The sequence below is a fragment of the Hemicordylus capensis genome, chromosome 5 (assembly GCF_027244095.1).
Source record: "Hemicordylus capensis ecotype Gifberg chromosome 5, rHemCap1.1.pri, whole genome shotgun sequence".
NCBI lineage: Eukaryota > Metazoa > Chordata > Lepidosauria > Squamata > Cordylidae > Hemicordylus > Hemicordylus capensis.
Genome location: NC_069661.1, coordinates 231789844 through 231798577, shown reverse-complemented (window position 1 = coordinate 231798577; position 8734 = coordinate 231789844). Strand labels below are relative to the sequence as shown.

The 8734-nt window shown below is 44.7% G+C and overlaps 1 long non-coding RNA gene across 1 annotated transcript; it reads left to right on the top strand.

Moving 5' to 3' along the window:
- Positions 1 to 6463: 6463 nt before the first annotated feature.
- Positions 6464 to 7945, top strand: LOC128326459 (uncharacterized). The gene is made up of 2 exons (XR_008308054.1): positions 6464 to 6574; positions 7813 to 7945. It is a non-coding gene; the product is annotated as an uncharacterized LOC128326459 (long non-coding RNA).
- The last annotated feature ends 789 nt before the right edge of the window (positions 7946 to 8734 follow it).

The window sequence follows — 8734 nt, the reverse complement described above, 5'->3', positions numbered from 1 at the left end:
GGGTGGTGTTTGTTATTGGAGACCTAACCTTAGGTCAGCAAAGAAGGCCCCCCCCACCTTGGAGTGGAGGAGCTACCTGGAGCCAAGGTGCTATTGCCATGGTCATTTAGATGATTGTGGCCACGGACGTGGCTTGCCTGCTAGGGACCTCACTGTAAGCTGGAGGAGAGCCAATCCCAGCTGATACACCTTGTAGACATGATACAACTAAGCCTCAATAAAATGGCCAATTCCATCATAGCAATGTCTCCATGTCTCCTTGAGTCTGGGTACAAATACAGTACGTAAACCCGGCTTCAATGTGTGTGTGAATGGGACCATGAAAACCTAAGGAATGACAGCATGTGTTAGGCCAATGGTCTTCACTCTGGCCTGGTTCACACAATCATTCAAATTGAGGTTTAAAGTTGGCAACCAACATTAGCAGGATTGTGTGAACCTATGCAAAGATTACCAGTGGGTTCACATGATCAAACTAATGTCAGTAACTGACTTTAAACCTAGGTTCAAACAATTGTGTGAATCAGGCTACTGTCCATCTTTTTCTTTTACCTATAGCCAATCAGATGCCCCAGGGACAGACACAAACAGATCAGTTTGGCCGTCTCCATTCTATATTGCCTTGTAGCCAATGAATTTTAATTCTATTTTATCTGCTTCTAACATACATACATTTACAAAAAGTTTCCAAAGATATTTTTGAAAGACACCACTGTGGAATTGAAGCAAAAGAATTATCAGACTTGAAGCACAATCCTTTGGGTTAGAATTGCTGACATTCTGTTGCCCAAATATAGGACACGTGGGGGGTGGGGTGTCTTGGGGTGGGGCCATCTTAGGGGTGGGGCCATCTCAGGGCCATCATTTCTGTACCCATTGGCATGACCCCATGTGGGAACTCCAACCTCTGCACCCCACATTTCAGAATCATTAAAAAAAGGAGAAAGAGAATTCAAATAATCCCACATTGAGCCAAGCTGTAGGCATGCATGCAGAGGAAGCAATCATGGTGGCAGAGGAGACCAAACACAAAAAGAATGCATTCCAAAAAAGAAAGTGCACAGCCACACTCCATACAAGGAGGGCTTTAGGCTGGCCTGGGGAGGGGGTGGGGAATGTGGGAGGGGGGCAGAATCGGCTCAATAATCCTGGGGCTCCATGGCAGGAAGGCAGGAGAGATCGCATGAGACAAAAGGGGCACTGAAGAAGGCCTCCTACTGGCCAGTGACGTAGCCTAGGCATCCAGCCCAAGCCCCTCAGGAGTTCCTGTCCTCGACCAGCCTTCCAACCTTCGGGGCTGCCTGCAGTGGCTGCTGGGGGAGGATAGTGGCCACAGTAGTGGCGAGAGACCTCCCTCACTCTCGCTGCATGGCCCCAACCACCATTCCTGCCTCCCCTTGCCTCCTTTCCCACCCATCCATGCTGCTCCTCCTCCCAGAGTGCAATCCTTCTGTCCTTTGAGCATGCTGATGGTGATGGAGCGTGCTGCCCCTTTAGAAGCAGGCAGCACATGCTGCAGAGCCAAAACACAGGGAGGGGGGATGTCATCCCAAATGGGACGTCCCCTTTTTTCGGGAAGTACAGGATGTCCTGGCTAATCTGGTTCTGTTGGCAACCCTACTATGCGTCTTCATTCTGCAGAAACTCCCACTGAGTACAAAGGTGCTTACTTCAAAGTAAGTGTGCATAGGAAGGTTGCCAAAGGTTCTGGGGTCTGCCCTGAGAGTATGTGAGGCAGCAATCTTGCTGAAGGTGAGCAGGATTGGGTCTGACCTGAGAACTCCATGTATGTTGCCTTGAGTTTCTGCATCAAAGAAATGCAGGATATACATCTAAAAAATTAATTTATATCAGTGGGATTTATATCAGTCACGCCTAAGATCTGGGGTAATGTTTTTATTTTTATCTGAAACAGGGTTTTTGAGGAGCATTTAATGGTTGAAGTGTTTTATTCCCTGGAAATATGCTCGGTAGCACCAGAAAGATGTGAAAGAACATCCTGAACAAACGTTTTGCTGAAAACTGAATTTAAGAAACTATCTGTGTGACAGTTAAGAAAAACATTCTGGGCTTAATCCCATTACCTGGGAGAATATTTGTTATATTCCAAGCACTGACTATTTCTGAAGTGAGCAATCAAGAGAATAATTATGTGCTGTTACTGAACAGATCAGAAGTGGGATGAAAATTATTTATTTCTAGGGTATAGAAACAAAAAGGACTTATTTTTCCTTTGCGGTTGGGTATGATATTCAAAATATTATTAAACAAAAGCCCACTTTACCCAATGTACTGTCTCTGTTGTGACACCTCTGATACCTCAGAGCCGGGCTGATTACTAATATTAGTATTCTCAGGGGCCTCTATTTTTTTGGAACTAGAGTAGCAGCTGAGACACTGAGCTGTGAACTCATAAATTAAGAGGAGAAAAAGGAGGCCAGTACCAAGAAGTGAACCTGACTAGGATGGTAGCTCAGTGAGAGAGTGAGGTGATTTACACAATCAAATCCATGTCCTATGCAGGTTTGGGAGCTGTGTGTGCTCCCAGTTTTTGGTTGTGTGGAAGCAAGGTAGGAGGAAAACCTGAGAAGTGATTGAGGCTATTCCCACGATCCCTGGAAAGTGGGCTAAGGGAGCTTAGCCCGCTTTTCAGGGATCGTGGGAACCGCCGGGCTCACAGAAGTGATTGTGTGGAAGCAAGGTAGGAGGAAAACCTAATTTTTCCTCCTACTTTGCTTCTACACAATAACCTCTACCCCTGTTTTCTTCTTACCTTGCTTCCACACAACCAAAAACTGGGAGCACACACAGCTCCCAAACTCGGGTCGAACACAGTTTTTGATTGTGTGAATGACCTCACTGTGTGTAGTAGGTTTTGCTGCTCCTACCTGAGGTTTGTAGCAGCCTACAGTACATCTGAATTCTGAACTTAAGGCTGCATTCGCTGAAACCGGAGTTGAGGGAGGAAGCTCCTCCCTCTCTCCATTCTGATTGGCTGCCGTGGCTGTCCTTCATGCAAAGGAGGAGGCCCAGCAGTCAGTTCCCCCACCTGCACAGCCATTTCCCTCTCCTCTCTACAAGCTCCTTGACTGCAGTTTGGGTACTGGTCCTTACATCCTAATGCAGACAGGTAAGCTTGTGGTGGGGGTCAGGCAGTATCATGGGTCCATTGGACCCTCAGTTCCATGTTACATGTGAATGAGGCCTATGACTCTCAAGCCCTCTTCAGGCATTAAAAGATGGGATGCTGTGCCTGCATACAGTCTCCCAGAAGCATTCCCACAAGCCCTGCCCCACACTGACACACTCAGAAGCTTCACCCAGACACAGAACATACTTAAAGAGTTTGTCTTCGGAGCAATAGCAATAGCAATAGCACTTACATTTATATACCGCTCTATAGCCAGAGCTCTCTAAGCGGTTTACAATGATTTTAGCATATTGCCCCCAACATTCTGGGTACTCATTTTACCGACCTCAGAAGGATGGAAGGCTGAGTCAACCTTGAGCCCCTGGTCAGGATTGAACTTGTAACCTTCTGGTTACAGGGCGGCAGTTTTACCACTGCACCACCAGGGGCTCATGGTTACAATTCGGAGACAAATGTTGTGAGCAAGAAGATGTGCTCATTCACATGGCTGTTTGGGGGTAGGTTGGAGGCCAGGAGACCTCCTATCCCCATCAGTAGCACATAAGCAGCACCTCCATGTGGGTCTGCAAACCCAGGAAACAGACGAGCAAGACAGCGGCTGGATCTTTCATTGAACTCTGCAGCTTCATATCTCACCCCTCTATGGGAAGACCTCCAAAACCACTCCTGCCTTCCCAGCACGCTTTGCAGTATCAGCAGACTGGAAAGCTTCATGACATCAGCAGCTGTGCTCCCATTGGCCAGGAAGGAGCAGGAGGAAGACGCATCCATACCAAAGCTGCTCCTGCTTCAGGATCATAGAGTGTGCTTTGCAGGCAAGCATGTCCATTGCTGGCAGCCACTGTAGCCACAGTTTTCTATGGTTTCTGTGCAGGAGAAGGCAAGCAGGTTGCCATTCGGCTGGGAAGAAGAGACACGTTAGTTCTCACGACCAAATAATCAAGGTAGGAGGACTATCCTCTCCTTCCCCATCAGTTAAAAACTGGGTGCAAGAGCTGGGTAGCCCTACTGGAAACAAGTGCTGGAGGGATTTGCATGGGTTCCGATGATCATGCAAATGTGTGTAACTCACCTCCTTCCTACCCTGATATTAATGGTTGTGTGAACCCACATTCTTTCGGTGATCAAAAGACTGGCCCTGCACAAGTCTTTTTCATAGGAATAGAGGGAGAGAAAGAGCTCAGTTGAGCCTTATGGGGAACCTTTCCATGTACACACCCTGCAAATTACACATTTGGGAGGGGATGATTCATGTTCTAGGTTACTTACTCATTTACCGCTGGATCCCAACCACTGGGCAATTGGTTCTGTTTCACAGAAATTGTATCTTTTTCACTTAACTGTTCTCTGTGTGAGCCTGCCTGCTTTGAATATGTGGGGTTTTCTTTCTTCTCATCATCATCATTATTATCCCCCACAGTTAGATAACTAGAACTTACATGCACCTGGGAAAGCTAATTAAAGAGATTTCTAGGCACCAGTATCAATAATTCTGGTCCTGGCTTGTGTGAACTTGCATTTCTGTGATTTTTGTGTTCTGCAAATATTCTTACAAAAAATAAATTACTTACAGAAAAATGAATAAAACAGGAAATGAAGCCTTTCAAAGAGGAGAAATATGTCTGAATAGCTGAATGTAAACACTTTTTAACAGTAATTACCCAGCATTAATTATCATAATCGTTTGATCTAATAACAGAACACTCTAAACTTTATTTTATTCCATCTCTCTGAGGTCCAGAAAGGAGTCTTTGTGTAATGCTAAAGATGGGAACTGGACCTTCTGCATTTATGAAGTTCTCAGAAGTTAATCCAATTAGTGACAGCATCCACTTTTGATTTCTCATTTTGTTCTCAAGGCCAGACCAAAACAATAAGCAAAAAACCAAGCATCCATCCAAGCAAAGGTCTGTTTAACTGAGAACAGTGGTGCATTAAGGTTGAAATCCTAGTTTTATTTACTTAGGAGTAAGCCACGTAGACTTTCTGGATAAATGTATATAGGAATGGGCATGATCCTGCCAAAGGAAAGCACTCTAAAGTCCCATTTGTTTTACTGGGAAAATTACATATGTGCTCAATTCCACCCACCCACCCCACCTCCCAGTGAAAGAAATAGGACATTACAATGAGGAGATTCTCACAATCGGGCAAAAGTGGGCTAAGGGAGCCTAGCCCACTTTTGCCCGATTGTCTGCTGCCACAGGAGCCATGCAGCTCCCAGCAGCAAACCCTCCTAATTCCCCCTCCCCATAGACGAGGTTAGCAGAGAGAGTGCTCCACTAACCCCATCTTTTTGATTGTGTATTGCCACTGTGCGGCTCTGTGCCATGGCAACACATGAGGAGACTCCCACTGGGAGGCTGAAACAAGCCTCCCTGGGGGTCTCTCCAGGATACCCCATGCGCTCATGTGGGGCATCCTGGAACTTCCAGGGGCCGCGTGGCCCCCAATCCCTACAGCCCCCGCCAGCTCCATGATGGAGCCAGCAGTTGTGTGGGCAGCTGATCTGGCCACCCAAGCCTGTTTGAAGATTGTCTGCGGGGGGAGCGGGCTAAGCCCACTCTCCCCACAAACCCTTTTAAGGCGGGTCTCACTGATCATGAGACTTGCCTCAATGTATATTTTCACTGGATGTGTAACCCATGTTTAAATATTAATTTGGTGAGCAGTGTGGGTGCAATCCAAAGCAAAATTATATGTAAGTAAATCCCATTAAAATTCATGATATGGTCTTCCAAACAAATGTAGCTAGGAGCTGCATAAGGAGATAGATTTGCAGAAACAAAGTGTCAGTTCTCTTATACAAAGGCAATAAAACCAGTTCATAAGAGTGTGTTGACTATCCATGCTTTCTGTTGCAGAGAAATTACTTATGCTCTATAAGTAATTGAACAGGAAGCAACTTTAAGTAAAAAATAAGAATTTGATGTTTGTTACTAACTAAAACATAGGTTAAGTAAACAATGAACAAACTAATAGTCCCTTGTGCCGGGAGAGGGAGAACCTCTCAGTTTGAATTCAGGACAGCAAATTAGGAGTGGGCGAACAAACCCAGACTCCTCCCCCAAGCCAGTACACATGATAAATTCAAATAGACAAGCATGTCCTATACAAAGAACAGAGATAATGCTATACCAAATCCCAACACCTTCTGTACTTTGAAGCCTTTCCCCTGCTGCACCAGCATTCATTGCATCTGAAGAGGCAAGCATGGAACCTTGGGAGAGTTTTATCCCATGTTCTAGAACCTAGCTTCCACAATGCAGGAAGAAACTCCCTGGGTTCCGCACTCACTCAGCAGAAAGGTTCTGAACACAGAGAGAAGAGGGGACATTGGTGCAGGAGGCGTGGCTCGTCAGTGTTCACACATTTCTTCCTCTACCTAGGTTCAGGTCAGGGCTGGATTTAGACACAAGCTAAGTAAGCTACACCTTAGCGCCTCACATTACAAGGGGCTTCTAAATACCAAAAATTGATTAAATTTCAAGTTTTACATAATTGGTTAAAAAACAGAGAAAGGGGGGGAAAGACTCTAAAACAGCTATTATCGTTCTGATATGACAAAAAATATGTATATGGCTACACAATGGTTTATCATATTGAGTCTATAAATATGGGCCATGAACACTAAATTATTTCAAAATTTTATTAGATCAGGGCCCAGTTTACACCAGCACACATCATGCTTACAGGCAGTGTTTGCCTCTTCAGGCGAGCACTGCTGTAACCATGAGCAGTACAGAATAAGTGCCAGGGCATGACATCCAGCTCATTTTGTAATGCTATGGGGCCTTTTAGCTATGACATAGCTTAGGGCCTCAGTGTGTCATAATCTGGCCCAGGTTCAGGCTGAATGCCTAAATGGCTAATACGGTACAATACCATATTTACCCAAATTGAAGATCACTCTGAATTTAAGATGGCCCCCTTAAAAAGTAGAAGTTAAATACAGGTCATACCTGCATTTACCTGAAAAGAACAGGACTCTGAATTTAAGACGACCTCCTGATTTCAAATATCAAAAAACTTGGGCAAAAATCTAGTCTTGGATTCAGGACAATACAGTAACTAGAGTAATAACACATGGAAACTAATAGCAGCCCATAAATAACGATTTGCCATACCGAGCTCCTTCAAGGAAATGTGAGGCAATGAGATGGATAGATGGGTGGACAGATAAGTGGATGGAGAGGTGACTTATGGGGGGCGGGAATGGAGATGCCTGGGGAGAGGGTGATCAGTGGGGCAGGACAGGAGACTCATCCACTTCAAGTGAACTGTTCAGGGAGTGAATCTGCCAGCCCCGGACGATGCTCTCAGAAGCATTAAACGGCTCCATCAACCAAATTATTCTCTTGAGGGATGAGTATCTGGCCTTTTAAAAGGATTTAGAGGATGCTTTGTAATAGTTGGCCTTACTGTCAATTACCCTGCACGTAGAGATATGGTGATTAAATGAGAAGCTGATTAAAGACCATTTGGACTTGGAAATGTGGTTTCTTATCCAGATTATATATTTATGTGCATATATATTGGGATTCCCAGGAAACCTGAAAGAGTATTTACGGTACTGTTTGTTGCAGTAGTTCTCAACGATGGGCGTATGTATTAGTGTTATGAGTAATTAAGCAATGTATTTCTTCTCTTTTCTTTTTCAGATGCATCTTGACTGTAGTTCTTGTTACCAACAATCCCTTTCCCAATCTTCCCCCCTGTTGCTTCCTCAGCAGGGAAGATTCTCCTAACACAATCAAATTAACTAAAATAAATATTATCTTTCTTTAAAAGCTTCTTCAGCAGCCCTTACATTCTGCAGAATCCTTCAAGTATCTTCTCCTCAAGAACTCTTAGCCTGGATTCTGCTACCATGATTCCAATCCTTTATTCAGACTCATGTGGACTAGAAGATTGGTGTATATTCATCTGTTTCTTGAGGTGCCACATTCTGCTCTCTTCGCCCTTTTGTTGGGAATGGCGACTCACAATAACTTCTACGCTGGGAATGATGGGAGATGTAGTCCAACAACATCTGGGGACCCATATGTTTGAGATCCCCTGCTGTGGAGCAATTGTCTCCCTGCTGGGTGGGTTTAGTGGATTTCTGGTTATTTTGGCTGTTGTTACTCTTCCTAATTTGCTTGATCCTGCTAATTGAGTTGGATCCTGACTTACGTAGACAAATTCTTCCACTCATATAAGGGAAATGGAAATTCCGCCAACTACCACTTCCATCCACAACCCACTCTATTCCTGGGGCTCCCCTGACCCTTGGAATCACTTTTTGGGGGAGACTAGAGGCTTCGGGGGGGGGGGATAGAAAAGCCCAATCCCGTAAATGGCTTATTGATTGACTGAATCCAAACCATTGCTTTTTATTTTTTATGTTTTGCTTTTTTAAAAGTATTGAACTATGCATACAGGATATAATTCATTATGGTAATAAATATTAAATAATAATAAAACATAAATTTCTCACACTGCGGTAGAAGAGACATGCAGTTTTGCCCAGTGTGTGTTTCTTCTGTCCCCACCAGTGTTCCCTCTAACAGGGATCCCCAGATGTTGTTGACTACATCTCCC